Source organism: Rhodnius prolixus, unplaced genomic scaffold (assembly GCF_049639745.1).
Source record: "Rhodnius prolixus isolate KJV_2025 unplaced genomic scaffold, Rpr scaffold_13, whole genome shotgun sequence".
Classification (NCBI taxonomy): Eukaryota; Metazoa; Arthropoda; class Insecta; order Hemiptera; family Reduviidae; genus Rhodnius; species Rhodnius prolixus.
In genome coordinates this window covers 7,633,846-7,649,010 of record NW_027411583.1, presented here as the reverse complement: position 1 = coordinate 7,649,010, position 15,165 = coordinate 7,633,846, and positions in this window count along the sequence as shown.

Here is a 15,165-nt window from a genome sequence, read left to right as displayed (position 1 = left end):
CCTTGCAATTTAACCATGCTGGTGATTCTCGAGACCTAGATAGGTTTACCTTAAACACACATTCTGACTTTGCTGGTGACTGTCGAGACCTATATAGGGCTGCCTTACACACACTTAACCATGGAGGCTGGGAACTGAATTACAAAATATATAAATATATATTCATCTGAATATATATTATGTTTGTTTTTTGCATTGCGTTTATAATATATCTAATTCGCAAAGGTAGACAATAAGTTATTAATTGATGTTGAGATTGGTGTATGGTACATAAATTAATAAAAAAGTGGACCAATACATAAATAGGTTACATGTGAGACGATGAAAAATAATTTAAATAGTAAATATAACGTACATTTAAATATCTTACCAGCATGATTAAATGTAAGTCAAAGGTAATTCTATTTAGGTCTAGAGAGTCATTATCATGGTTAATTGTGATTGTAAGGCAATCCTATGTCTTGTGAGTCGCCATCATGGTAAAAGATGAGTGTTAGTTAGTCTCTATAAAGAGTCACCAGCATAGTTAAGTATGTGAGTGTAAGATAGTTCTATGTAGTTCTTGAGAATTACTAACATGGTTAAATGTGAGTGCAACGCGGTCCTCTATAAGTCATGAGAGTCACCTGCATGGTTAAATGTGTGTGCAGGGTGGTCCTATAGAAGTCAAGAGAGTCGCCAGCATGGTTAAATGTGTGTGTAAGGTAGTCGTACGTAGTTCTAGAGAGTCACCAACATGGTTAAATGTGAGTGCAAGGTGGTCCTATGAGAGTCACCTACATGGTGAGTGCAAAGTAGTCCTGTAGAGATGTCTAGAGAGTCGCCAGCATGGTTAAATGTGTGGTGTAAGGTAGTCGTATGTAGTTCTAGAGAGTCACCAACATGGTTAAATGTGAGTGCAAGGCGGTCCTATATAAGTCATGAGAGTCACCTACATGGTTAGTTGTGAGTGCAAAGTAGTCCTGCAGAGATGTCTAGAGAGTCGCCAGCATGGTTATTAGTTGTGAGTGCAAAGTACTTCTGTAGAGATGTCTAGAGAGTCGCCAGCATGGTTATTAGTTGTGAGTGCAAAGTACTCCTGTAGAGATGTCTAGAGAGTCGCAAGCATGGTTAAATGTGTGGTGTAAGGTAGTCGTATGTAGGTCTAGTGAGTCACCAACATGGGTAAATGTGTGTAAGGTGTCCTATATAAGTCATGACAGTCGCAAGCATGGTTAAATGTGTGGTGTAAGGTAGTCGTATGAAAGTGTCGAGTGTTGCCAAAATTAAATAATAGATAAATTTACCTGAAAAACAGGTCCATAAGATAACGAATTAGTAGTTTCCTTAATTGAATATAATGCAGTAAGGGGTGCGAATTACTTCAATTTATGTGAGACGCCATAAATGGTCACCATGGTAACTTCGAATCAGCGAAGAGAACTGGGATCTAGAAAATATTGAGCTCTATTATAAAAACCACACGGATAAATAAATAGATTTCTACTTGATTATTGTATTTAATTCAATTTTAAGGCAATTTAGACACTGAAGTGGAATGTCATTGATAACCGCCTGCTTTTTTTAAAAAAACAGTCTAAAATAATGTGTGGCAGACAAAATTTTAAAATAACGTAATATTAAACATTAATAAAAATATTAATTTTTATTTAATAACTTAATTATGAAACATAACTGTCTTTAAGCTTACTAATCGACTTAATACTGCCGTTAAAATAGAACTAATAAAATGGAACAAGAGAAGTTAGTTACTGATTTACGATAGGTTGTACTTGAAGATTTAAAGAAATAAAATGTAATTGGAGAATTGAATTATACTGAGAAAGTAAATACTAGTGGCGCTTGCTGGAACAACAAAAAGATTGTAATTCAATAAATCAGCCTAGATAGCATGGGAATGGACTTTTGCACGTTGATTAGAAAGTTTATCAATAGCAACAATTAATTATAAATTTAATTCAACAATATACAATTTTAATAAGATCCAATGTCAATTTTTTGGCATTTAAAAACCTAAATATTATATAGAATAAACCCTTATCTTTACTGTAAAATACTTCCAAGAAAAAAACAGCAAAGTGTTATATTTACCTAAGATATTATTCCTCTAATCATTCCCTAATAAACTAAACTAAAAAAACTTATGCATTATTGCTATGATTATCTACCTCAAGAATAATTTCAAAAATGAGAATATTAAGAATAATAAATATAGTACATTCAAAAAACAATAGCAAAGCACTTTAATTATGCTTTTATATCCAATAAACTAAAGTAGCCGAAGTATTTTAACTACTTATGCCAAAATTATCTATCTTATTATGATAAAAGCATTAATCACAGCACTATTTTCCAATCATTAATTCCAATCGTCATAAAGCACTACTTAAATGATATTATTCAGAGCTCTCTCTATTGTCTAATCACTAATTCGAAAAATAGTAATGTCTTCTAATTATCTATGCAACTGTGTTATAAAGATGATGTAGAAAATACAAATAAAAAGCAAAAACAAAAAAAATAAAGTTTGCACTAACCGTGTTCCACATAGTCTGGTTCAGACAAAACTGGCTGAATTACCCTTCAGATTTCATCATTTTTCTTCTTCTTTTTTAATGACAGCCGTTAGCTATTTGGTTAAAAACTCCTGCACAAATTCTAAATCCAGGAGCACGCTGAGCCACCGCATTTCATATGTACAATAATAAACATGTATGAACTACAATCTATCAATAAATTTTGTTTTTTAAACAAGTGTTGTGGAAATGATTGGAAAATAGTGCTGTGATTAATGCTTTTATCATAATAAGATAGATAATTTTTTAAAATACTAACACTCTAATAATTTGTAACTTAACCATTTCAAAAATATACTTCAAGTAAAAAACAGCTAAGAGTTGTATTTACCAATATTATTAAACTTATCATTCCCTACAAACTAAACTAAAAAAACTTAAGCTTATTGCTATGATTATCTATCTCAAGTATAATTTCAAAAATGAGAATATTAAGAATAATAAACACTTTCAAAAAACAACAGCAAAGCACTTTAATTACTTATGCTTTTATTTCCAATAAACTAAAGTAGCCGAAGTATTTTAACTACTTATACCAAAATTATCTATCTTATTATGATAAAAGTATTAATCACAGCACTATTTTCCAATCATTATTTAAGAAATATATACAATTTTAATTAAATAAGAAATTTTTTAAGTTTAGTAAGAGTTGCACATACTTTATTTATTTTAGTTCTACTTTCCCCATATTAATAATGCCCACTATTATTTATGTATTTGTCTAAAAAAAAGTTAATTTCATTTTTAAAGAAATTGGAAAAGAAATAAAAACATTTGTAGTTTGCACTTACCCAAAGATGACTAAGTAAAACTGGCAGTATAATACGTTAAGTTCGGTAATTTTTTAAATTAAAAATTATCACTGTATCAAGTACAGTAAAGAAAAAAAACTCTAGCTGCGATGCTCCAACGTTATCGAAGCTTCCTTCTCGAAGTTCACTTGCTTACTGACAGAGGGAGGTTATACACCTTAATACATGCAGACTTAGAGGAAGGTTACATGTTATGTACATGTGTTATCCAAAATGTTAATTAATCGTAAAACATTTTGTAAAAATAATAAAAATAAACATTAATGAAACCTAGTAATTTTTTAAGGGTTTTGTAAATTTGTAATGTTTTAGAATTGTGAAATTAGAAATATATTTTATAATTGAGGGGGGCATATAAGCATAGAACACTCACAAAAAACACATAATATCCAGTACTGACCTATCCACACTTTTAACATACCTATTAATTTTTATGAATATTTTAATTTGTGTAATAACGACTATACATATAAAGAGCAAATTCAGGAACGTAATTGACTTACAAATCTAGATTAGAAGGTATTTCCTAGCAATCTTGTAGGAGTTATATCAATGAACTTCCTCATTTGATTAAATAATATTAATATGTATTACGTGGGTTAATCAAAGAACTCTTATCCTGTATCCAATGATATTACATATACTCGTAGTTTACCTATTGAGAAATGAAGTTCCTTTGGAAGTATTAAGAATAGCTTATTTCGCACTCTTCCACTCTATAGAATGAGCTATAGACTAGTAAAAAATAAAATAGTAACTAAAGAAAATCAGTACCAATACGACATTAGAAGCAAACAAAATATTCACTTAAATGCATCAAGGTTGAAGAAAACAAAATTGCTTCCGAATGTTGCTTTAGTAAGAATTTTTTAAAATAATCCGTTTGGCAGATGAAATTTAAACAAATTTAGAGATGATTTTTAAAAAATTGTAATATCCAACTGATTTTATAGCGCAAAATAATTTGAGACAAACTGGTACACTGACGACTTCGAACTGAAGTGAGTAGTGTGGTCGATGGTTAAAGTTCAGTGTGTGAATTAAATCGAAGACATTTAAAAATTTGTTTAAATTATTTTATTGTAAGTAATCGAAATATTTTTAACGTGCCTTTTGTATATTTTGTATGTTCAGGCAATAAATAAAATAATAACGAAGAACCATTTTGTATTAAATGGCAAAACATTAGCTGTGTGTGGATTTTGTTGTTAGATAGTAGCTTTAACTATACGTACATCAGAAAATTTGGTATTGTAGGGATGGTAACCCGCTGATTTTTGCATGTATTATGGTTTCTTATAGAGTTCTATTTAGTCAGAAAGATGAATTTGAAACGAGTACAGGTTTCACATTAATCATTTGTCCAAGTGCTTACCTAGAAAACGTCTACAAAATGGGTTGGGAGTATTGAGTAGATAAAGAAAAAGATGTTACAGTTAACATTAAACATTAATGTTTTGGGATTTTTGGGTGTTGTTTTTAATTCTTGGCTTTGTTAGCCAGCACTCGAGTAATCAGAGATGAATTTGGATGGAACTTTACTTAGTTAAACGAAGAGTTAAGGCAATTGGAAAAAAAAAAACTTGTAAAGAATAAAAGATATAAGGAAATGGGGTTTCAGCTTAAGATAATATGCATGAGATGGAATTTATTTCAAGTTTAAATGAATTGAAAAACATCTGTAAAGGCGCAACAAAAGGCATACATCTATAAATATATTTCTAACAAGAAGAATGAAAAGAATCACACAAATGAGACGGAAGCCTTGCTTCTTTCCAGTACTATTTCAGTTGATCAGTGGAGATCTATTGTTCAGTGAAGTATTCATGTTTCTTGTTAATTTGTAAATCATTACCTTTTTTTTTTTATACATCTGGTAACTCTTTAAAAAATATTAACGAATTGTATTGTATTAACGCATTTTATTAAGAGACAGTTGTGAGAGATCCGCATCAGATTTAAAGTTTAGCAATACGAATAATAAACTTAATAACTTTTCTTATTTATAATTTAGTGGGGTTCTTATTATATTATTCATATAAATTTGAATTTAACATGAAGAGTTTAATCTGATTACGAGAAGGTTGTAGAAACTGTAATTGAGCGAAACCATATCAAAACTTCGTTCTGTAATCTAGTGATGATATTTAGAATTAAATTGGGAACTTTATATCTTTCCAAAATTAGAAACTTTGATCAGAATATGTCAGTCCTAGGTAAATATAGTTAACCAAATGGCAAGTCTTTGATAAGCACATCCCAGAGATGTATGGCTTCCGTCCCAAACATTTAGAGATAGTTATTTATTTGCCTTTCAGTCTTCTTATGACTGAAAATATATTATGCACTTTGTTAACTAGTGTTTGGAGGGGAGTAGAGCTTACAGTATTTAAAATAATTAAATTTTCAACATTATTAATTATTGCACGCTGAAGACTACACCAAAGGATATCATCTTGGGTCTGTATCACTCTTAGAGAGATGAATTAATTAAATAAAACATATTTAAAAACCAACTAATAATATTTACATTATTAATAATTGAATCAGTAAATAATTAAGAAAGATTTAATTTTTTACAAAAACGCCAAAATTTGTAGTTGAAAGTAGGGTTGTAAATGAGCTCTCTTTGGCCAGTCTAAAGAATAACTTTTAAGACGTCTGAGCACTACAGCATGAACATCTACAGCCCTAGAAGCATTACATCGAACAATACTTAAATTTACAATTTATTTAAATAAAATGAAAACATACATGTAATTTATGCAAGAAGAACTTAACTTAATTCTCTCCGCTGAGTGACATAAAATGTACATGTTAAACTTTTGAAAAAAAAATAAATAAATTAGAGGCAGTTAAAGGAGGGGTTGTTTAGGGTTATTTAGGAAGGACAGGCGTGATGTTTTGAACAGGAAAGCTCCTTGGTTGAAGAATGTTCTACTAATTTCCAGAATGAAATGAAGAGCCATCATTACCAGTTCCAGAGGTCATCTCCTGTCCGCTAGACAGTATATTATGGTGCTTGCTCTATGAAAAGAGATGTCCTGATATATCTTGAAATTACTTGAGAAAGACCGTATTAGCTTGGTCTGAGGTTCATTAGTTCAGTACTAAGAATAATGTGAAAAGAGACCGCCTTGGCGCCTCAGAACTCCCTGAATTCCTCACTGAGGATGCTTCCTCTACTTACCTCACGAACTAGTCTACTACCTTTCTTCCTTAACCACATCATTGCCATCGTATTGTTATATACAGAGAGTTCACAAGGGACCTGTGTTCGTGCACAGGCTAAGTCCCCCCAGAGTAACGTCTGTTATGATTAAGGCTGAAGTTACTTGTGCGCTCAAACGAACTTTGATAATAAGCATTGTATGCTTATGGTGTAAGAGCAGCAAGGGCCAAAGACACTCAGTTTAAACGACTCTTTCACTCACTCACACACATACATACTCTCTCTCTTCATCTCTAGTGTGTTTAAGTTTGTACGCTGTTTTATATGGTGAGCAGTTTCTGTGAAGATAGACACACAGCAGTAGTAGCGTAACATCGACTGTGTCTTTAGTGTGGAGAAGGTTAGTAGGAAAGTTAAGTGAGCTCTTATCTGAGGCTATCTACACCATCTCGTCCCTCTCTCCCCCTAGCACGAGCCCTAACACACTCTCTGCATTACTTTAATAATAAATTTGAGAACGCGTTCTATGTAATAATGTAGCCTGCAATAAATAGTCTCTACGTGGTTTTTTGTTTTAACTTGCTCAGACTGTCAGAGAAAGTATTACAACAGCTTTTAGCTATTTTTACCCCACAAATTCCAAGTTCCCAGAAAATTTCATAACATAAATTACAATAAAAAAAAAAGAAGAAGTTATGCGAATAGTGTTCGCACCAGATTATTTCCAGATAAAAAGTTCAAAATTTTTGTTTTAGAAGACTAGTTTGTATAATAATCCATCTTGAAGAGAATTCCTTCAAAGTGTTTAAACGACATTTGGCTGAATAAAATACTATGAGCTTTAAAATACTTCATAGTTAAATCAGCTAGCTGAATTTAAACGAGTATTTCTTCAAGTTCTTAAAAAAAATTGGATATTAATTTACGGATAAACAGCACAGCAATTGCAGGTAAATTATAAAGGCTTGTTAGATACTTGTTGGTGTCTTTCTGAAGATTCTTTTCACTCTGGACTGCAAGAGGTCTTTACTTATTTCCCTCAAGTGATGGCCTATTGGACACGAACAATAAGTTTTGGTTCTTAGTAAAAATAATTATACTATCGATTACCTGGTTGTGCTTAAAGTTCAACCAAACAGATTTCTGATGAACTAGAATTAAATTTAACATTGTTCTATTAAGAATCTCTTAAAAATGTTTACGATTTTTTATCATTTAAAATGCGTCAACATTTGAGGTCCTTGGCGCCCAGAGTTTTTTCATGGCACAGTCGGCCTTAAGACAGTGTTCTCTTGTTACAGACCAAATTGTCCATCAACGGATAGTGAGCAGTAACTCTTAGCAAGAAAAAAAAAACCTATGGGCCAGCGGCTGGATTCGAACACGGAAGCTCCGCTTTGGAATCAAGTATAAGCTATCCACATAGCTTTTCTCTCTCTCTCTAAAAAAAATGATACATCAGATGTTAGTTAATGTTTATCATCATTTGACCATGAAATATTTACATAAATCTATGGGACAGATTTTACAGCAACATTCAACACCTAACCATAATCCTATAGAAGAGGCTTACAACCCAACAAACTAAAGCTACCAAAACCAGCTTTACAATATCATTTTACCAAATAATTACAAAAGCCAGATAACAGAATTATCTGATCTATGTTTAGATGGAAACTCTAGGGATAGAGTGAGAGAGAGCTCGAGTTCAGAGGCTGGGCGTGGGTGGAAAAACAGAGCGAGGAGTGCGCGTCACTAATGGGTGTATAAAGGTTTCAATTTAATGTATAAACTAAGTGGAGGAAGAACGGTTAGTTGGGGGGGTGAACATAACTCAGTTGTGAAGTACATTAATTGATACCCAAATATCCATTAAGAGAATGTAAATTTAATAAACCAGTTTACAGGTTGTTTATAGGCTATTTAAAAATTTGTAATAAAAAATTCCTTTTGTCTTTATTAGAAGGTATTTTCTTTTTTTATTGTTGTTATTTTACGTTACCTTAGTGTAACTTGCAGATAGCTCTAGTCAATAAAAGAGATCTGATGTCGAAACATCTGTTCATTTACTTTATTTTGCAAGAACCGAGCTCTGCGATAGGGTTTTTAAATGAACAAGAGACTTGAATTATTCAGCAGGGGTTGGTGTCTGCTTATGAACTTTGGGCTTTATTACATGCTTTAACTCACTGATTTAGCCTTGGATCAGTTAGGAACAGTTTCACGAACTTCTCAAATAATGCAAATGTTTTTAAATCGTCAACTATCGACTTCGTCGAAAACACAATCTTTTCCTCAGTTTGTTACATATTATCAATGAGATAGTGGTCTCTAAGGAACATCATTTTTTTTGCTACACACCCACACAATTCGATTTAGAAAGTGTAAAAGAAATAAGTATGAATCTGTACCTGGAATCCAAATTCCGTTTGTTGTGAAGCACCTGTCATTATTTTTATAGGTTTGACTGTAATGGTTTCACTGATTCACTGCATTTAAACCAATCTAAATTCATCTTAGCATCATTTTTCTAAGTAATATTTTCTTTTCTTAGTAAGACTAAATCATGTCTAAAATTACCATTAGGATCAGTACGAACTTCGAGTGGGTGATCGAATACATTTTTTCTAAAAACAAGTTATTTTTATTCAATGTTCAATTGTGTTAATTTTGTCCATTATATAGTGATATAATGGACCAAACTAACACAACTGAATTCTATTAGTAAATGTACAAATGTTTCGTTTTACTAAAAATGGATAATAGATTACTATGAAGAAACACCAACCTTTGATACTGCAAGTTATTAATGAAGATAAAAATGGATTTAATTCTTATTTTAGAGTAATATAACAGATCATTGCCTGTTGACACATTTATAATTTGGTCAATAACATTATTATTAAATTCACACACAGTCCGTAAAGTTCTTTTCATTATAAAGAATGCTTCTCTACCGTTTTATCGTTTTTAACCACGTTTGATAAAAGGTTTTAATCGGTATGATAAAGTTTAAATATAATACTGTGAATAATGAGTTAGCGCAACAAGGAAAATTCAACATGCAAGAAATGAAATGAACTTGCTTAACTTGCAAGACCTCCCGAAGAACCTTATTCAATTCATCAACGTAATGATTACCATCGAGCAAGATATTTTTAAAAACTAGTTGCTCCTTACTTTCAATGTATTTTGGTAAAACTTGATTTCGGTTTTGCATTAACATCAGTAACCTATAGTTCTGCCATCAAATTAACAAGTTTCTTTTTTACCTTGCTTAACACTTAATTTAAATTGTCAAATAGCTAAAGTATTGTTATCTATATAATCTTGAAGAGGATTCCCGATAGGTAACACCAATTTTTACAGTTTATCGACAGTACATCTGTCACTAGTTAATCTTCACTATCCACGATCTTGATCAGCTGTTTGGAAGTTAATACAGGCATGTAATTTCTCCCTTATCTTCAAATTTTCCTTTCTTATCTAAATGGCCTGCCTAATGAGGCACATGTGAGATATATTTATTTTTTTGCCTTGTACTTAAAAACGATTTTGGTAAAAAAATATGCACCCCTCCAATGGTAGTGCGCTATTTCGAATTTGAAAAACGCTAATACAATTCAAAGAATCAGAAATAAGAGTAATTCTCTCTAGTAATCCTTCTAACATGCACTCTTCTTGATTCTCGAGATTTGTATAGGTTTAGTAAATATAATATTTTTTTATACAGCTAAGCTCGAGTTAGATAAATTTTAGGATTAGTTTATTGTGAAAACTGGAAGAAAGTGTATTTTACTTGAGCAGGAAGAAGCGAAGAATGACTCCTAGACTACATTTCTTTTAGCAGGAATTGCGTAGTCATCAATATCTTGATATTGCTAAGAATGTGTGTAGAAGTTTGTGAGCGAAGAAGACTTACGCTCTAGAACGTTTTTTTTTTCTTTTACAATTTCACGTCCAACACTATAGCCGCTTCTCCTACGTATAAATATATTTCAATTTGTCTTCTGTGACATCCAAAAACACTGAGAGGCGTTGTATCTTCACAATGCCCGGACAGACTCTGCATTGAGTATTTTCTATCTTTCTTTCTCCTTTCATCCTTAAATCCCACACCATTTGTTACAAAAAAAAATCGCTGTATGTGTTTGAGCATCACATCCACTCACGTACGAGAACTCAAACTAAACAGAATAGATATCCGGCCGAATGGAAGGGAAAAGAGTAACATAATACTAACTCAATTTATAGATGATGATGTTGGTGCAGGGGGAGCGGATCGGAAATGATATCTATTCAATCATGATTGATCCAACGGTGATCTGATCACTGGAAAGGAAGAAGAAAAATCAATTGTCCTTTTCTTTTTATTTCTTTCTTCGTCTTCTTTTTCTTCTTTAAATAAAATGAGTACATGAACGTCATTCTTTCTTTTAAACTGGAAAATCTTTTTCTAAATAATAAATAAACCTTCAAGATCACTACTGACGTAATCGAAATATAAGATGAAGAGAGATTACCTTAGTTTACGCAATGAACAGTAAGTACATCTTGCTGACATCACGCCATTAGAAGCTGAAGCATTTTAAAACTTTTTAAATACCTGCTCTGCTCCGAAGTAGTAATCCTAAAGCGTCAAATGTCATTTATGCGATTACAGAACAAGCAAACTCTAAAAGAAGACTAACAATCACAATCTGAGATAAGCCAAGATTAGGTTGCGCAGTTGGCACTTGGAAATGGTTATCTCTGTCTTCCATCTCCCCGCTACATTAAGGAGAGACACTTGGAAGATTTTTTTGTAGACTAAAGGCACGGAAATCGGAAAGAAAATTGCACTATCCAATCCGGGACTTCAAGACAGGAATGTTGAGAATGTCACACTCCTTGTTAAATAAAACTATATATATGCTAAGTAAATGTAATATTTGATGTATTGTGAATAAATTTAATATAACGTATGTTACTAATGAATTGTAAACAAAGCTACTAAATATAATTGTTTAAAGTAAAACTGATTTTCATTTTCTATCAGTAAACCCGATATCAGAATGTTCTCTTAAATGAGGGAATTGCGACAATGTGCTAAAAATTAACCGACAATAGAAAAATAAATCGAAAGCAATATACATGAAATTATAATTTCAAATATGTTTATTCAAAACTTTTATTTTATAAAAACTTTAAGGAAAATTCTTGCGTTAAAGATAAAAAGAAAATTGGAATACTTCCTTTCTATGTTTATAGAGGGTCTTTAACATGTTAGATCGAAGAGAGGACCTGAAAATCCTGTTCTATTTTTTGATTAACATAGGCCCTTCTATTGGGAAAATGGACATTATTTGATCTGTATTTCAGTGTTTATACTTGTTTTTCCTTTCTCATAGAAATCATTTCCATTGATAAAAAAGAGAGCAAAGATAGCGTTAGGCCATTAAAGCGAGATAGAGAGGTCGAAAGTATCAGGACCATTTTCTCTGCCTACACACTTATAAGAAAGAGCTCATTTCTTTTTATTGGCAACTTCTGCTCTACTGGGCCAAATAGTTACCAATCTCTTTAATGGTCGAATTATAAGGACGAAGGGCTAATGGTTCTATTGTTTTTGTCTTGGCTACTTTTATTAACTTATTTATTTTATGTTTAGTCAATTATTAAAAGGACAATGTGATATTACTTCAAATTTATTATTTCAGCCTTAACATGACAAGATTTCTCCTTTACGATTGCCCAACGTTTAGGCAAGAATTGTGAGTCATGCTGATTGCAATTAAAGATCATTGTGCAATGCTTAAAAGAATTAATTTTCAATGAGATTTTATAAGAAACCTTCACGAATTAGGCGTTCCCACTTTGACCTTTATTCTCTGAAGGTCCAAGTATTTAAAAAAACAACTATATTTGGCTGCTGATACACGTTAAAATATCCAAGCATCCTTCTCCAGTCATGAACTTACCTGAGAGTGTTCAATAACGCGTAGAACTTCTAGAATTAACCAAAACAGATCTTACTTTGTACACATCCTTTGTTTTTTCAAAGATTTTCGGCATTGCGAATCTATACTCAAAAAGAAAGAATGTAATTTACACGACGCGCCATTGTTATGACGCTATTTAACTATGTTAAGTAAGTACAAGGAAGGACGTACTTAATCTATGGGACGAGGAAGCCACTGGGTGTACTTACATCGTTAATGAAAGTGTCGTTAGTAAAGATACTTTAATGTCTGCTCCCATTAGCAGTAATTCACTAGATGTGGCGTGGAACAGCATTGTACTTCTAGCTAGCACATCCACAGGCATGCCAACAATATGTATTTAAGAATTTAAATAAAACCATGCCGCAGCTTTTTGGGACTATTTGAAGATCTGTTCTTCGAGAGTATTCACAGCTACATTTAAGTTGCCCGTAATGAACACATTTTATTCTGTAAAATAAATTTTCAAGAGAAGAAATGAGAAGTTGGGGAGTAAATTTAGTACTACTTTTAGGGTCTAATACTATTTTAATGTAGTTCATGCTCTCTTTCTCTAAGAGAATTAGAAGCTGAAAAAAAAGAGACTATTTGGTTAATTACCTCATTTCTTAAAAGCGACAGAAATAAGCTTGGAGCAAAAAATCATGAGCCAAGTCAATTATCTTTAGATTTAATTCAGACGTAAATTTATGACCAACTTGCAGAAATACTCCCTAAATAGTTTTATTAGCTTTCTGTTCCACAAAAATGTTCATTAGACGTTATTCTGCAATATACCCTGCAAAGCAATTGACTGAAATCTGAAACCGTCTATTTTCGGACATATTTCGAACATTATATGTTTTATTTGTCGATACACGAATATTTTATTAAGTACTTTGGGAAGGCTAAGCATATATACCGGAATTCTAACATGGAAATCCCGAGTTCGATTCCAGCAGCTGGCCCCTACACTGTCACTTATTGTTTTTTTTTTTTTTTTTTTTTTTTTCAAGCTCTTTGTTCTTTAAATGAGTCTGGAGACCGGCAGTGCTCTGAAAAAAAAAAAAAAAAACTCCGAGCGCCAATGCTGTCAGCTGTTGGTGCTCCTTACTAAGCGGCTAGCCAAGCTAAAATGTTTTGTGATACTAGAATCGATTCCTCCCTGGTCCAGGATTAGCGATTTTATCAGGGTCAGCTCTAGCTCGGGTAGCGCCCGTGTGCAATGAAACCCTGGCGCCCCATAGGCCTGACCCCCCCCCCCCCCCCCGCGGCTATAACTATTAACTTTGAGTTGAAACAAAATGTTCGAAAAAGAAGCCGCCCATTGGGCGCTCGCATTTGATAACTGCCGCCACCGCGCTGGCTGGCCGCTTCTGTCATATCATTGTTGTACCATGATGGTCCAAGACGATGCTTCTTAGCCGTCTCAGGGGGCGCCCGTGTGCATTGCACACCCTGCACAATAGGTTAAGCCGCCCCTGGATTTTATTACTACTACAATAAAAAGAAATTTGTAGTAAATGGTAGTTAGCTATACACGCCCCTAATAAACGAACACTCGTATATATTTGGACGTAAAAATACGCCTAAAATAATAGCCATTACTTCACCTAATAAAGCGCGTGATTCGTTAATTCGGATAATTTTCTGAGAGGATGCTAGAGGAATGAATACATAATCAGTTGCTGGCCCAATAGAGGAGGTTGCAACTGCTCAGATTTCCCCGTTAATACCACAACCGTTGACAACACCATCAAGAAGGTCCGCTCTCAACAATTCTTACCAATCTTGGCGAAGGCACCCACCTCAACCAAGCTCGAATGGGATGTTTTCTACAGTAGAGTCTTGCGTTGTGCAGCAAATAATGTTTACAGTAGTAAGAGCCATGGATTGTTACCAATAATGATGACTGGCTCACTGTTTAACAAAGAAAAAAAATATTTTTTAATAAAACTTCTTATTTAAAATTATTTTTATTTTATAACTATACACATTTACACAGCAATACACATTTCTTACAGATTTTTTTTCTTTTTCTTTAATCTTTGACATAGAAATTGCAAAAAATTAAAACATGTATTTAAATATTTGATTCTATATCTTATTGGTAAATATTAAAGTCCAGGCCGCTTAATAAATAATTTTTAACGATGAAAATTTGTTTAAAAAATATAATGCGAAAGATTTTTTAAAAAAAATTTATTACAATCATTAGAATAGCAGAAACATTAGAGAAATCTTTATTTAATTTTTTTAACCCATTTATTTTTTTTATTATTACAACATTAAAACAAAAAATTAGGCCAACTTATGGTTATAATTAGGCAACGGACTCGTATGTATTTACATATTTTTTTCTAGGCAATTTACAGACGTTTTTCAACTAGAAGTATTCATACTGACACTCTTTAAGCCGTTTGAGTCTACTTTTATTTCTCATATTTCCACATATTTGGATGTTATCGCATATATATATACATATTTGATTAAAATAAATATTTCTACATATTTAATCAAAATATGTACATATTTTTTCATATTTTTCATTTTGGGCATATTTTCATAATAGACTGTAGGGCTGTGAATCACAGTGGGTACAATGGTTATTGTAATTTACACAGAATGCTGCTAAACAGTGA